General features: G+C 32.1%; 1 long non-coding RNA gene across 1 annotated transcript; it reads left to right on the top strand.

The window, feature by feature from the left end:
• Positions 1-3,450: 3,450 nt before the first annotated feature.
• LOC146996323 (uncharacterized) lies at positions 3,451-16,122 on the top strand. The gene is made up of 2 exons (XR_015042185.1): positions 3,451-5,238; positions 15,285-16,122. It is a non-coding gene; the product is annotated as an uncharacterized LOC146996323 (long non-coding RNA).
• Positions 16,123-16,696: the final 574 nt, after the last annotated feature.

Here is a 16,696-nt window from a genome sequence, read left to right as displayed (position 1 = left end):
ATATCTGCTTGGAATTTAAAAATATATATATACATTCATTTACCTCTTCAATACCATTTGCTGTTGAGTTTCAAAAAAGGCTGTTTCTGCCTGCCTTAAAAATATAATTTCAAAAGAATGATAGTTTTCTTTCCTATGAATATTTTAAGGAATATGAGCTGCATAATCGCCCAATTGGCGATGTGCTTGGATAAGCTGCACGTGATAGGGATGCATTTTTCTTTTCTTTTTTTTTTTTTTTTTTTTGCTGAGAAGCCTCCAGATACCGGAATGGAAAACTCCGACTGCGTGCACTTATGGAGGTAGGAAGTAAGGTGTAGTGAACGCAATGGTAGGAAGTAAGGTGTAGTGAACGCAATTCTAGAAACCTTTCCTACCTCCATGCGTGCACTACACTTTGCGTACTTAAACGTGGAGTTCCCTGTACCTGATTTAGGACATTCTGTTTGATGTCTGGAGTCTATGCTGATCGTGCCCGATTCATGACAGCTCTTAGAAAGGAACCTGTTTCAGCTAACCTCCTGTGCAGCATTGCAAACAAATTATGGCTAGGTGTACACCTCATAGCCTGTCGTTCCGCGTACAAGCGCTGTGTGGTTGGCCCACTACAGTTTGTAGCACATATACCAAATGCATATTGGCTAACTTCCCATTTGTATAATTATTCATTCTACTAACTATCTGTCCTGGTGCGAAGTGACGATTCCCTGCAAGAACTCCTGTGGAACTTTCCTGGAACGCCATCTACAGCGTCAAAAAAGCATTTCAGACCCTGCATTGGTATATGATTCAGAGTCGTTGAGGCAAAGAATAGACGTTCTTTGGCTCTACCCTTCCTAGAAGTTCTGAAACGTGGTACTGAGACCCCCTGTGTACATATGGAATAGAAATATTTAATAAACTATAACAACTTATACGAAATACTATTTCAAACGATACTTGATGATACAGTACAAAGTCTGTAATCCGGACCTCAAAGCTACAAACTTTATACGCATGCGCGTTTAATGTATAACCCACGCTATAAGCTAGGCTAAAATTATCTAAGGCATTTCAGTTAATGTTGCAGATTGCGCTGTTCTTTAATCTTCTAATTGGATCCGGCTTATTATTTTTTGCAGACTGTTAGAACAATTTTATAAAAATTAAGCTTGAACTTTCGATTATGCCAAAAAGAGTTTCCAATTCTGGAGCTGCAAGAGGATCTACAAAGCGAAAACATGTTTCGATGTCCATTAAACAAAAAGTGGAATTGCTGCAAAAAATGGATAAAGGCTTATCCGTCTCAAAATTATGTGAGAAGTATGGCATTGGAAAGTCTACTATATATGACACAAGAAAAAGGAACTTTTTGAATTTTTTGTGGAAGAATCTTAAACAACTTACATTGAAAGATATGTTTAATAAAGTAAACAAATAAATATTAAGCTTTTTTGTAAATTTTGATACCCTTTAGATCATAATTGTTTTTTATTTCATAAATTATGATTTCATATTTTTAATTGTATAATTTCTCCATGCCATCTTACCAGATTTAAATTGATGATCTATTATCCGGAAAAACCCCTAATCCATAATCGCTGAAGTCCCGACGAGTCTGGATTACGGACTTTGTACTGTATTTATTTATGTAAAGATTTTTTAGATTTAAAACATTTCTTCAAAATGGACATACTTGCTGAAAAGTATATGAAACTTTATGATTCATCGCATAGTTTTTTCTCTTTTATTGCTTTTGTTTTTGTTAAAGTATTTTAGTTAGCATTTAATACTAAAACTGATTTTAATTTTTAGGTGAACCAGTGTTCAAGTCGCGGAACGACCCCTCTGTTGATGGCGGTGGAATGTGCTTCCTATACGAAACAATAGTCTTTTTTTTTTTTTTTTTTTTAAATATGTGAACAATTAAGGAAGAAAGGAGCGGATGTGAACGTAACCAACTCAAATGGACAATCCCCTCTTCACATGGCGGTAATTTCGAATCAAGAAAATTTGGTCAAAATGTTCTTGATTGGAAATAACTACATCGACATCTGTGATCACAGGGGATTTGTTGCATTGTTTTATACCTGTCGGAATGGTAATCTAAATCTGGCAGAGTTGCTAATAGATTGTGCAAACCTTCACGCTCACAGCTGGGAGGATTGCATCATTATCTATGGCAATGTAAACAATGCTTCAGTTTTTAAAACAATGTCCAGAAAATCAAAGAATTGCGTTCAACTAAATAAATTATGTTTGAACGCAATTCGGAAGAACATTCGAAATATTAAAGGCATCAGCAGTTTGCCGTTGCCTACATACTTAGTCATTAAAATAACGTTTAAATAATATTTGAGGGATGAAAAGATTGCGGGCAGGGCAGCGAAAAAGCGTAGTGTAGGAGATAACCTAAATAAGTTCCTTTTAGACCGTGGACTTCGTTTATAGTTTATGTATTTAAAACGCGTGTTTGAAGTATTGTATCATACATTAAGGTTTTAATATTATTCTTAAATATATATATGTGATATTTCGGCAGGCGTGGTGAAGCTTAGCATCAAAGTTCGTGCATTTCTTTAGCAGAATGGTAGCTTTTAATCACCCATTTTTATTTAACTCACCGCCCGGATCGCATTCGATTCTATTTACGTGTCGAAAACTGCAGTAAAAATTAATCATGTTTACAATTTTTTTTTTTTTTTCATTTAGAGTGAATTAAAATTGTCCTGAAAACGCCCTTTGTTAGATTTTCTTCCCTCTCCTTGTAGCATGGAGGTAGGAAGTAAGATGGAGTAGCCCTAAGCAAGTTTCTCCCGTACCCTGCTCTGAAGCACCGGCGATCCCTATGTGGTGACCAAAACATTGGGTCATTTACCATTGAGTTCAATGAGATTTGACGCGTTCGGATGTAAATATTTTGTAATTACGTCGTAAATATACATATAAATGTATATATTTTCTTTTTCTACAACACTTCAGAGTCCTAAGTAGTGTTGTAGAAAAAGAAAATATATTTTTAAACATATTTTTAAACAACATTTCATTCTGAACGGAATTAAATGCTATACTTTTCACAGGACATTTTTCTCAGAATAGTTTAATTTGAATGAAATATTTTTTCAAGTTTTCGTTAATTACATTAAAAACAAAAATTAAGGTAATTCGATTTTATTTGGTTAAAGTACAAAAATTAAGATAAAAGTTTATTGTATTATTAATATTAAAATTATGCATTATTTCTTTTCTATTTATAGAGCTTTTTCCTAAAATACTTTCTTAAATATGACATGATTTTTAGGCTTTTGAGGCATCTTTTAAATCGAAACATGTAAGTCAATTTATAATTAATGCTCTATTCGGTTCATTTTAAATTAGAGAATTATTAGGAATTAGGGAAATACTTTAAATAGTACTTAACTTTCTCTGAACATTTCTGAAAGAGAATAAAATAATTTTTTTTTTTTTTTTTAAGTATTATTTAAAACTTGTAACTGAGTTAATATAAAATGTAAGGGGAATAATTTTTTTAATTATACTTATCAGATTTTTTTTTACCCTTCATTTCAACAATACATATTCCAAAACTCTTTATTATGTTCTTAAGTGCGCATCTCATAGCATTTGCTTTACAATACCTTTTAACAGATTGCTTTACAATTCTTGCTTAAATCGTTTTATAACATATTTGTCAACAGGATTTCAATTTATGTTTACAATTCAATATTAAGATTATTATATATTCAGATAACATTTATAATCATTATAAATTAGATACATTAAATAATTAGATTTCTTCACTGTACTTTTACAGTTGTTTATAAGTGAATAAATTCTTCATTTCAAATACATTTATAAATAATTTAATGAATATTTATGTATTTTGTCAAAGGCAGATACATGCTTTTTGCAAGCACATGCATAAATACCCACACATATTTCCTATTTTTCATTTCCGGCATCTGCAAATCTTTAATTTCTGTGCATTCACTATATTTTTCGTGTAAAGTAATTTACACTAATTTAGCATACACCCGAAAGTTTTACATAAAAAATATATATGAATAAATTTGAATAAAAATTATATGCATTATTTTTAATACCCACTCAAAGGTCAGTTTTTCTTCAAAATTCCTCCGCGATGGCATCTCTCTCTTTAGGCAAATAACCCTTGCATGTGTTACTCTATTTAATAAAAACTTAATCTGACCTATGTGCCTAATTACAAATAAGATATATAAAATTAAAACAATGAGTTTAAAATGAGCAGCAGTAAAGCCTCTCCTCTAAAAATTTAAAAGGTACATGTTACAATAATATTTGGATGTGAAAAAAATTTGTTTTATTTAAAACATTTTGGCATTTGCAAAATAAAATAAAAGTACCGAATACTCTATCAAGGGTATCGAAAGACATATACAATTTTAAATGTACCGTAAGGTATTTTTCATTCTTTAAGCATAACATTTATCTTAAAATCTTAATTTTTGTAGTTCAACAGCTTAGAATTTTATAAAACAAATTCATAATCAAAATCACTGTTGTTAGTTATCGAAAAATAACCAAGATTTGTTAGTTATCAAAAAATAACCAAGATGTGATTTTTGCTTAAATGTCGCTAAACTATACAAATTGTTATTATCCATCATACTAGGAATGTTTCTTTTATGCGGAATTGTTCCGTTTTTTGATTTGTATGGAACTGTCGTCTGTCGAAATACTATCAGAACCGTGTCAAGCAAGCTTCTGAATGTAAACAAAGAACACCCCATCTGGTGACCCAAGCTTCAAAGCAGTGCTTCACTTCTAGCGCCGGATGGCCCCTCCTTCCTTTCCTACCTCCATGAATTGAATTTTCTCTACATTATATCTAAAATAAAACCTTGCGAATCGGATGAGAATTTCTGGAGATTTGCCTTAAGCCTCCATGGGTGAAGGTTACGCTCTCTTCCGCCGCTTTCATGGCGAGCCATGATCCTAAGTCGAACCATGGTGTTCTTCCTCTGGGTAAAAGCTTTTCCAACTGGAGTGTGCCTATGGATGACTTCAGTGATGATACAACGACCGCTACTGAATATGGACCTTCTGTTGATTGAAAAACTAAATTTAGAAATCAAGGTATTGGAATCGAAAATTAACACAATCAAGGGTACGAAAAACAACTTCACACTACTAGACCTGTTACTGAACTGGATAAATACACCAAGTCACTTGCAAAGATGTTACGAGAAGACACGCTGCAGAAGGACTACCTAATAGGTAAGCGAGATATTTTAATTTCTCAGTGTACTAAACCCTTTCCCTCTAAATCGGCTAGTAATGTTAACTTGCAACATCTAAAAAGGAAAATATTAGATAACTCTGATCTTTCTGATAATAACTCAACTCAAAATGATGGATTTATTAAACCCACTCGAGTAGCCTAAATAGGAAAAAAAGAACACGTAAAAAAATCCCATAACTACTAGCAATAAATTTCATACCTTAAATGCGGACAATGCAAAATATCATCAGGATAACGATAATACTCAAAATACTCTTCCTAAAGCTCCTGAGGATCAAACTACTCTTCCACTAAAAAAAAAATCTGTACCTCCTATTATGGTAAAACTCCCAAGCAACATCAAACAAAATGTATATCTGAAGCAACTTGCCCATGAATCCTCTTCTAAATTTTACAGCAAAAGTAGCGGTGAATTTCTTAAAATCTTTTCAAACACTTCTGATGATCACAGAACTCTCACTACTTATCTTAAAAATCATTCAGCGGTGAATTTCTTAAAATCTTTTCAAACACTTCCGATGATCATAGAACTCTTACTACATATCTTAAAAACACTACCTCATTAATGCACTACACAAAAAAACAATTAAAGTCGTAATACGAGGATTACCTATTGACATGGACACCACAAAAATTAGTGACATTCTAACTGAACAAGGATATAACGTACATAAAGTAGTACAAATGACATGTTTATGTACACAACAACCCATGCCTTTATGTCAAGTTCAACTTCTTCCTACACCCAATATTGACTCTCTATATGACATTACACATTTCTCACTATTCATAGTTGAAATTCAAAGGTACATAAACAAAAACCTCATTTCACAGTGCCAAAAATGGCATCACTCTTCCAAAAACTGTTTCCTAGCCCCATGTTGCGTCAAGTGCGCAGGAGAACACAAAACTTCACTATGCCCCAAAACAGGTTTCTTAGGAAATCCCATCTGTGTAAACAGCAGTAATTCTCACTCTGCTTCTTATCGTGCTTCCTTAAAATTCCCCAAACCCAAAACTATTAGTGCAAATCAGAAGAAAAAAAAAAATAAAAAAAAAAAAAAAATCCTACTATGAGGTACTACTCAATAAACATCAAAATTCTGGACCACAGCAGATAGAGAAAACTCCAAATCAACCTTATCCCACTCTTCAACTCAGTCAAAACCGAAAACCTTCAAAAACTCCCCATCAGCCTTCATAGAATTTTTTAATGCTATAAAAGGTCTTGAAACAATTTTCAGTATTCACTTATCTAAGCTAACAATGCTCATCAACCAAAAATTAAACAAATTAAGAAATGCTCAAACTGTTATTTAAAAAAATCTACATAATCTTCCTAATCCTCTTACAGGCTAATAACTCAAATTCTAATTAACTTAATATCCCAACAATTAACTAATTCAGATGATATCTTCTAATTGCAACTCTTCTTCATTTTAATTAAACTTCTATTAACTTCCATGTCTTAGACTAACTCCTCCCCTTGCTTTCGGCTTCCCTTTCAAAATTGCATGGCAATGAAAAGAGCCCCCCTGCACACTGAGAATCTCTCGCCCACCTACCACCTTCTTCCTCCTTTGCACATGACTGCTCTGACTCCTCAGTTTCAACACCTCCTGAAATGGCCAATAAATGGCACCAGGTTTGCTACTTTTCCCCAAGCTCTCCATCCAGCTACACACTCAGTTACAGCTATCTCTCGAAAGTGAATTTGCTTGCCTACTCGGTGCTTATTTTTAGAACTCTTGTCGTCAACATTGACTCATGGTCACCTTTATATCAGACTTGCAATTACTCTTTCCCATACAATGCTCGTCAACATTTGAAAAATCGAAAAAAATTGTTCTGCTGGGATAGGTTTTTAACCAGGAGCCCCAGAGCTTAAATTGCACTGGAGCCCGGCTCTGGTACTTATCAGTTTTCGTGATAAATTATAATTTCAACCAGAGTGCACCGTCAATCGTAAAAGATGCCTTAAAAATCAATTCTAACTTCTGAATGTAGGCCTGTCTTTCCCTTGCACTTAAGCTTTGCACAGAGGTTGAGACTTTTAAGGAAAGAAATGCCCCCAATTGTATGTCAAAGGCTTATTCTCCAGGATAGGATATGAATTTATGAGAGTGGGTAAATGTTATGTTGCTCCCTCAAAGAACTAAAAGTGGTGCCCAGATCGTGAACGTTCCGCGCTAGTGACTTCCTCCTGCAAAGCTCCTGTATGCTTTCTGAATGATGTAACCAAATGGGGTTACCGCTGTTGTCACTTGTACCGAGAAGTCTTATGTAGTGCATAAATGTTCATTCGTTTTTCACGAAGAGGATTTAAATATGGATATAAGCACAAGAGATAAATGTTACGTGTGTAACGAGCCATTTAGTGCGATGACAAAAATGTATATGTTATCTGCGCAGAAGAGTGGCCTCCAGTGTTTTGAACATATGTTAGAAACAACTTTTATTTGCTTTTGCAGTAAGCACTTGTCTCTGTAGCTAGAAAATCTCATTTGAGGTCATGTCTAGAATTTTTTCACAGGTTGACAGAATATTCGTATAGCAAAATTCTTAGAAATCAGATAGGCAAATCTGAATAGTGTAAAGCATACTAGTGAACCTGTAGAAGAAACAGAAATTCACATTTGATGAAAATAAATTATAAACCATTTATTTGTTTCCACAAGATGAAATATTCAATATATTTTTACATGATAAGTGTTCAATGTTTATATCTGCTGCATAATGAAGTCTGGATAAGAACTTCAAAAACTGAAATTCTAAATGGTGGCTAAATGTTTCATCCAATATATATGCTGTAAATTATTTGTGTTTTGCTTTAAACTGTTTCTGAATTTCACACAGTTACATATTACAACCATGCCATTACAGATAGTAATACCATTCTTGGTACCTGTCATGAAAACTATATTAGATATTTCCACTCATCCTGAGCAAGTATTAAAGACCATGCCTGTTGGGCTCCAGTATCAAATGTGTCAGTGTATAAAATTTACAAAATAAGTGCAGCGTTCCATTGCATTGTTAGAAAAGTGAAATGAAATCTCCGACATTTTCAGTCAAATCTTGGACATATTAAGATCAGTGACACCAGGTGTGTAGTGTGTATAAGAAGAAATTTGTGTAGCATCATATCTCTGCATGTAAGAAATCGAAGCATGATAGATATTTATTTTGAAAACTTTTATAATTTTTCATGTAATAGATAAAGAAAGCTAAAGTAATTCAGTTGTATTTTCTGCTATCATAAGATGAAATTGTTTTCCATTTTAAGAACTTAAGAGACCACTTTAAGAACTTTTCAGAACATAAAGAGTTTTCCACTTTAAGAACTTTTCAGAGACAAACTATTTGAAAAATAAAATAAAATAATAAATGCTATAAAGCACACATGTTAAAAAAATAAACAATTTAATAAATGTCATAGGCAGTAGCTTTTTTGCTAGGAGCTTCGGAAAGTATGGAGGTTTTGGAAGTACTGAGCAAAGGTAAAAGTATTGTTGAAATTATTTTAAGATTAGTTTCATTTCTCATCTTTAATATTTTTTCGTGAGAACTGTATACTGTGTAATTGTTTCTGTACATTTAAATGTGTATCAGTTTTCTCTGTAAAATTCACTTTACACTTTTCTGATTTCTTTTCTTTTCAAAATTCACAAGTCTTGCGTCTGTTTGCTCGCACAGAGTTTGTAGGGGTGCCTTTTCGATTAACTCACATACTCAGGATTTAAAGGCATACGATTTCTAAAATATGTGACAAAATGATTTAAGTCTTGTTGGCATTATCATTTAATGGTCATATTTTGTGAGAAATTTTTGATGAATATCTTATTTTTGGAGAATTTTTTTAAGGACATTGAAAACAAAATTATTTGAATTTTTTATTTTTGATTCTGAAAGTTGGTCTCTTAACATGTTTAGGTTAGTGTAGACTGAAGGGTACCCCATGTATTATCATAAAGTTTTTGTTTCATTTATTGCCAAGCCAAGAGAGTACACAATGCCAAGTTTGAGATTCTCTGATATTTTTTTAAGTGAAAATAGGTTAATATGTACATGGATACTGAGTTCGTGCAATTCTTCGACTTGTTATTTTGTCTTTGTGTAGCAGCGATTTTTGGTGCTAAAATAATTTTTGGCGCTACACAAAGCCAAAATAACAAGTCAAAGATTCGCACAAACTTGGTCTCCATGTACTGCCAAAAACTGCAGTTTTTGTCAAGGGGTTACCCGTAAACATACTTTTACCCATGTTTATGTTCTCTTTACTTTTTTCTCTTCATTAGACACCTGTACCGAAAGTTGCAAAAATAGTTCTAATCTTATTACATGGAGAGCTATCTGTACAAAAGAATTTTTGGTATTCTGTTTTGAGGACCGTTAAAGAATTGCAGCGCAAATGCGCCCATTTAACAGCTCGCGTAATCTAGCGTACACACTGATTTCAGATTGCGTAAGCTTATATAGTTCTGTATTTCTTAAGATGCCATTAAAATACTAGTTTAATTTTTAAATCCTTTTTTGATATCCTATGGATTTAACAATATGGGAAATGCCCATGATGAAAAGTCTGCAATAAAATTTTGGGTGAAGTGCAGAATCACCCACTGCTTGACACGTTTTTAAGAATTGCACATACTCAGTATCCATGTACACGGCGACCTATTTTCACTTAAAAACAAAAATCCCAGAATTGCTGAAAAATGGCACTGTGCACACACCCTTGACTTTATCTATGTACACATCGACTTATCTTCACTTAAAAAGTAAAAGAAAATTGACAAAAATGCAATTGTTTTGACCCTTGTAAAAAGCAGCAAACAAATAAGTTGGCGATTCTGTACTTTACCGAGAATTTTTTCAAAGAAAAAGCATTATTCATTATAGAAAATTATGTTTGAACAACCAACGAGATGAAATTATGCTTTAGCGATAACTGGGTAGCAAAATAGCGATGCAGGCATCCATTCAGTTATGTTTAGCAATTTTTATATAAATTATAATAATGATCTGGAATAGTTATTTACTCTTATGCTTCCATTCAGTCATGTTTAGCCTTTTCTATGTAAATTATAATAATAAAAAATATTATATGAAATTAACCTTTCATCTAAATTAAAACATCAATCTTAGATAGTTATTTATTATTATACAGTACAAATTCCGTAATCCGGACTCGTCGGGACTTCGGCGATTCCGGACTAGAGGTTTTTCCGGATGATAGATCATCAATTTAAATCTGGTAAGATGGCATGCAATAATTATACAATTAAAAATAGGGGTACGTTTCCGTTTTGCCGGCGCAATAGATAAAGTCGCCAATAATGGTACAACTGATGCCAAATGGAATATCTTCGCTGATAACCTTTTACGCCTCATTTTCAAAACAAGTCGCAGCCATTTCTTATCCGATTGATTATTTTTTCAATACTGGCATACAATTATGTAGAATTTTTACAAGATAGTTAAATTTTATGCCCTAAGACCATTCATGGTAATTAAGTCAATTAGAATGCAATCACACTGCACACCCGAAGGCAAAAATATAGAAAAGGCAAAATCAATTGTTAAATTCATAAATTCTAATGAGAATGAACTAGCGAAGTAAAGCACTGCGGTTTACATATTTTCTGAGTAAGCTATTTGTACAAATTGAAATAATTCTTGCATTTAAACTTGTATTCCAAATTAAGATTTAAGTTGAAATTAATGTAGATAACTGCTGAGAGAATTAGATTTTTGTAGCGCAGTTTACGTGAGATGAGATCACTTGGGGTCACGTGATTTAAACCGGCAAATCAGGATGTAGAACCATGAAAGCATAGTAAATTCTTAAATTAATGTATTTTTACAAAATGTTAAACCATATTAAAATATTTATGCCTTCAAAATAAAAAATTCTTAGAATTAACATTTTTTATGTGTGTACTGTATGATGTTGGCAACAAAGTCTGCTTGGAGAGTTTTGTGCAAGCGAAACTGAAAAGTACCAAAATATGAAACCGTAATTTATGAAATAAAAAGCAATTATGATCTAAAGGGTATCAAAATTTAAAAAAAAAAAAACCTTAATAGTTATTTCTTTACTTTATTAAACATTTCTTTCAATGTAAGTTGTTTAAGTTGCTTCGTTTTATGTGCTAATACTTTCTCTTTAATTCTACAAACAGACAAAATTTCTTTTCAGTTGCAAAGTTCCGCTGTTCAAGTCCTGTAATTGCTGTGCCAAAAATACCGACTAACTTGTCAGTTGAAATTTTTTCGTTTTCACTAACCTCTCGGTCACTTTCTTCATGCCTTTATCCATTTTTTGTTTGATGGACATCGAAACATGCTTTCGCTTTGTAGATCCTTTGGCAGCTTCAGAATCGGAAACTCTTTGACATAATCGAAAGTTCAAGCTTACTTTTTATAAAACTGCTCTAATAGTCTGCAAAAAATAATAAGCCGGATCCATTTATAAGATTAAGGAACAACACAATCTGCAACATTAACTGAAATAGATAATTAGATCATTTTAGCCTAGCTTATACTGTCCGTTATACATTAAACGTGCATGTGTAAACGTATTATGTGCATGCATAAACGCTACACATGTGCAGAAAGTTTGTAGCTTTGAGGTCCAGATTATAGATCATTCCGGATTATGGACTCCCGGATTAAGCACTTTGTACTGTATTTATAATTATTTGATTATAAGGAAAGTGTCATTTTACATTATAAATCATATTTAAATAAATAATATGATGGGGTATATTAGTTTAGGTAATTCAATGTAATTTCATTTTAAATGAAAATACGTACACAATTTTTTTTTTAAATTTCATTTAATTAAATGGAACTCTAGAGTTATTCAAAATGTTATTCATCAGTCTTTTTTTAAATACTTCTTTTCAACTTCTTTTTTTTTTTTTTTTTTTTTTGTTCTAGTTATTTTTTATCTATTTACAAATCTGTATTCTTAATTTCCAACCAAATTCCACTTATCATTTAGGTAAATATCCATACAATGCATAATTTCATACTTTCTAGTGAACCTTAATAAAGTTTAATTACAGTTTTGTGTTTTTGATAAGTTTAAATCAGACTTATACAGTCAAAAGTCGTTAATCCAGACTCGTCGGGACTTCGGCGATTCCGGATTATCGATTTTTCCGAATTATAGATCATCAGTTTAAATCTGGTAAGATGGCATGCAGAAATTATAAAATTAAAAATATGAAACCATAATTTATGAAATAAAGAACAATTATAATCTAAAGGGTATCAAAATTTACAAAAAAAAAACCTTAATATTTATTTGTTTACTTTATTAAACATTTCTTTCAATGTAAGTTGTTTAAGTTGCTTCGTTTTCTGTGATAATAATTTCTCTTTAATTCTATAAACAAACATAATTTCTTGTTCGGTTACAAAGTTCCGCTGTTCAAGTCCCGTAATTGCTGTGCCGAGAACACCGACTTACTTGTCAATTGAAATGTTTTCGTTTTCAATAACCGCTGGGTCACTTTCTTCACTATCGGAAGCGAATTATAATCACGAGGAACTTGATTTAAATCATATCAAAGACGGAGTACATCGAGATAAAATACTACACTTAGTAAGGAATTATAAGCCAAATAAAATAAAAACATCTGCCCTGAAGATAAGGATAGTGCTGACAGATCAACTTCCAATCCGCGGCGTGAAATTGATAAACAGATTTCGGATTTCAAAACATACTTTCGCTTTATAGATTCAAATTACATATTAGTAAATATATATCGGAAATTCTATTTGACATAATCGAAAGTTCAAGCTTACTTTTATGAAATTGCTTTAACAGTCTGCAAAAAATAATAAGCCGGATCTAATTCGAAGATTAAGGAACAACGCAATCTGCAACATTAACTGAATTAGATAATGTTAGCTCAGCTTATACCTCCGTTACACATTAAATGCGCATGCGCACAAACATATTAGCAGCCGTAAAGGTCTTACGCGCTCTCGTAAACGCCTGTGCGTGAATGCGACGCATGCGCAGAAAGTTTGTAGCTTTGAGGTCCGGATTATAGATCATTCCGGATTATGGGTGTCCGAATTAACGACTTTTGACTGTATTGTGTTGTGTTCCAGATTTGAGAAATGAATTAAAAATATTTGTACACCAATTTGGATAATTTCTCGACTTTATTGTTGGCTTTACATTGTGTTCAGTTTTGAAAATTCAAATAGTATTTCAGAACTTAAAAGTAAGCTTATTTTGTAATTCTAGATATTTTCTTATTTGTATTTACAGTTCGCAAGAAATGGCATTATGGTGATTAGTATAAAAGCGTGGTTCAGCTAAAGTTTCACAAGAACAGAAATCATGCAGCATGAAACATTTGAAGATTAAATATGAGATATCTCCTTGCAAACGCAGCATTTTTTAATAAACTCCTTAGCTAATTCGCTCATGCATGAAAATGATTTATTGCATATAACTTTTTTATGAGATTAAATAAGTACATGTATTGCTAAATAACCTTTGAATTTAAATGAACTGCTATATTTAGCACCAGTGTTATATTTATAGTTTCTCACCAGTGTGGGTAAAAATATGTGTGTTTCTAACACACATTTAACTGTGAATATCTGGTTACAAATATCACATTCATGTCATTTCTCGTTGCTGGATAAGTATTTGTCTCTTTAATGCACTTGTGTGTGCGGATGATTTACAAACATTGCATTCATGTAAGTTGCCCCCAGTGTGTGTAAACAATTTTATTTTAATGATGCAAATAATTCATCACATACAACTTGTTCATGTGTGATAAAGATTTAATATGACTTTTGAGTATAAATGGCACGAACACACTCATGTTGTTTTGTACCTGTGCGGAAAGCAATATGTGCCTTTAACATACTTGCATGTGCAAATAACTTATTATATATACCTGGGGTGGCCAAACTTTATGACGACAGCAGCCTCATGGTGGATTTCATGAATGTTCGAGAGCCGCAAATCCATATTTAAACCATTTAAAAAATAATAAGACATGTTTTCGATGGAAAGAAATGTTTGAAGTAAATGAAGAGTTTTACATTTTATATGCGATTCGCATGGTTACATGTAAATGTAAATAAATATTTTTTTCCCTCTCTGTCCTCTATTCAGGAAAGTAAGTCCCAATAAAATATAAATTTGAAATTAGTGTACTGTGTAGTTGAGCATTCTTCTTTCAGACAGAAAAAGCAAACATATTCTTTTTGTTTCCTCCTCCTTTTATAACTGTTGTTTGATTTTAGCAGACGTAAGCTAAAATCGGAAAAATATGTATTGTTCTTTAAGAATACAGTTATGTAATACATTTTTCATATGAGTGAGTTATAAATAATTAATTTTAAAAAAGTGTTTTTTTCTTTAACTCAAAATCTTTTAGAAAATAAATGAAGAAATGCAAGTCAGCACGCATTGCAGAGAAAACTTTTATTCCCAAATAGGCAATAGAGTGCATTCCAATGAAACTGTCATTTTACGTATACCAGTAGTGTTCAGATTTATCACAGTGTTACCTCTTAAAAATGCAAACCTCAAAAAACAACTTTACTACCCAAATCGAAACTCGGACCACATTGTTTATAATTTGAAAATTTGGTAGAGAAATGTTTATAAAAAGAATTATTTTGGAAATTTTTTTTGATAAACTTATTCCTATTTATCTCAAATCCACAGCCAAAACCACTGTGTTTTTGGAACATGAGGGCATGCATTTTATACACTTGCTATATGGAGAATTCATCGAGGTCTATGCAAGCATTTTGCATTGAATGATCAATATAAGTGTTTTATTAATTAACTTGTAAGTTGGAATTTTTAAGACTGGTCATTGATGATTATTATCAAACATAACTTATAATCTATAATATTATGTGATTTGTTTTAATTTTAAAATGTTTTCTATTCTTGCATGCTGATTGGTTTATTTTTCTGTTGCTGTGAAAAGTAAAATATATTATTAGAAAAGACATTTTGTCTTTATAGGATAATGCCTGAATCCTCTGATCAAATCTTCATAGCTCTCCACTGGATGGATAGAAGTAATTGTTGACATGAATTAAACAAAAGTATTTTCATTTCAAAGGTCTTTAAATTTCTTTGTTTTATATTTAACACAAATAACTTGAAATGTATCTTTTCTTTCTAATAGGAGCTTAAAATGTGCCCTGTTAAACAAATAGTAACTCACATTTCTCACATTTGATTTTTTATTTTATGTGAAGAGCAGGGCCAAATTGAAACACAGTTGACCTAGGTAGTTACCAGGATACATACAGGTATACTGTATTTACTTATATATTCTTCCCTGCTCCCCATTTTTTTTTTTTTTTTTTAGAATATGATTTAAAGACTGATTGTAACAATGTAAAATGTATCCAAAGATAGAAATTATTTTGTGTAAATAAAAGAAATGTTGTTGAAATTGATAAGACCATTGAAATAAGTGACATAATGCACTCGTGTTAAAAAAATAAGTAGCAGACACTAAAAGAAAATGTACAAATGTAAAGAGGGAAATGGAAACATGCAGTAAACACATGAGGTAAACATTGGATCACCGAATGCAAACAGACAACCAAAATTAGCATAAAACACAATTGTGGAGTCATACCAAAATTATTAAAAAAGGGGGGCATTCTGGACCTATGCATCAGCTTGCAAGCAGCGATACTGTTACCATTATCTTAGTTGCATGTCCAGCTTCAGCCTTGCGATTTTAACGAGATCATCTTGGAATCGGAGGTACTTGATATTATGGTGATTAATATAAAGAAGTATTATGAAAATCAGCTGAAGTTTCACAAAAACAGAAGTCATGCAACATCAAACATTTGAAGATTAAATTTGAGAGATCCCCTTGCAAAGGCAGCATTCCTTAGCTAAGTCACTCTTGCATGCAAATGATTTATTGCATATAACATTTTCGTGTGTTTTTTCATGAGAGTAAATAAGCAATTGCTAAATGACCATTGAATTTAGATGACTGCTATATTTAGCACATGTTTATGATTTCTAGCTAGTGTGGGTAAAATTATGTTTCTAACACACTATTTAACTGTGAATAACAGGTTACAAATATACATTCATGTCATTTCTTATTGTTATGGATAAGTGATTGTCCTTTTAATGCACTTCAATGTGCGGATGATTTGCAAACATTGCATTTATATAGTTTTTCCCCAGTGTGTGTAAACATGCTTATTTTAATGATGCCTGCATGTAACTTGTTCATGTGGTTTCCCTTTAGTGTGATTAACATGCATATTTTAATATACCTTTTGAGTATAACCTGTGTGGAAAATAATATGTGCTCTGAACATACTTGCATGTGCAAATAACTTACTATATGTACCAGTCGTGTGATTTCTTATTCATTTGGTATGCATGTCTTTCTA

This window comes from Stegodyphus dumicola, chromosome 7, assembly GCF_044657685.1.
Source record: "Stegodyphus dumicola isolate Sdum_Otavi_A_Nest chromosome 7, ASM4465768v1".
NCBI classification, from domain to species: Eukaryota; Metazoa; Arthropoda; class Arachnida; order Araneae; family Eresidae; genus Stegodyphus; species Stegodyphus dumicola.
This window is presented reverse-complemented; position numbering and strand designations above follow the sequence as displayed.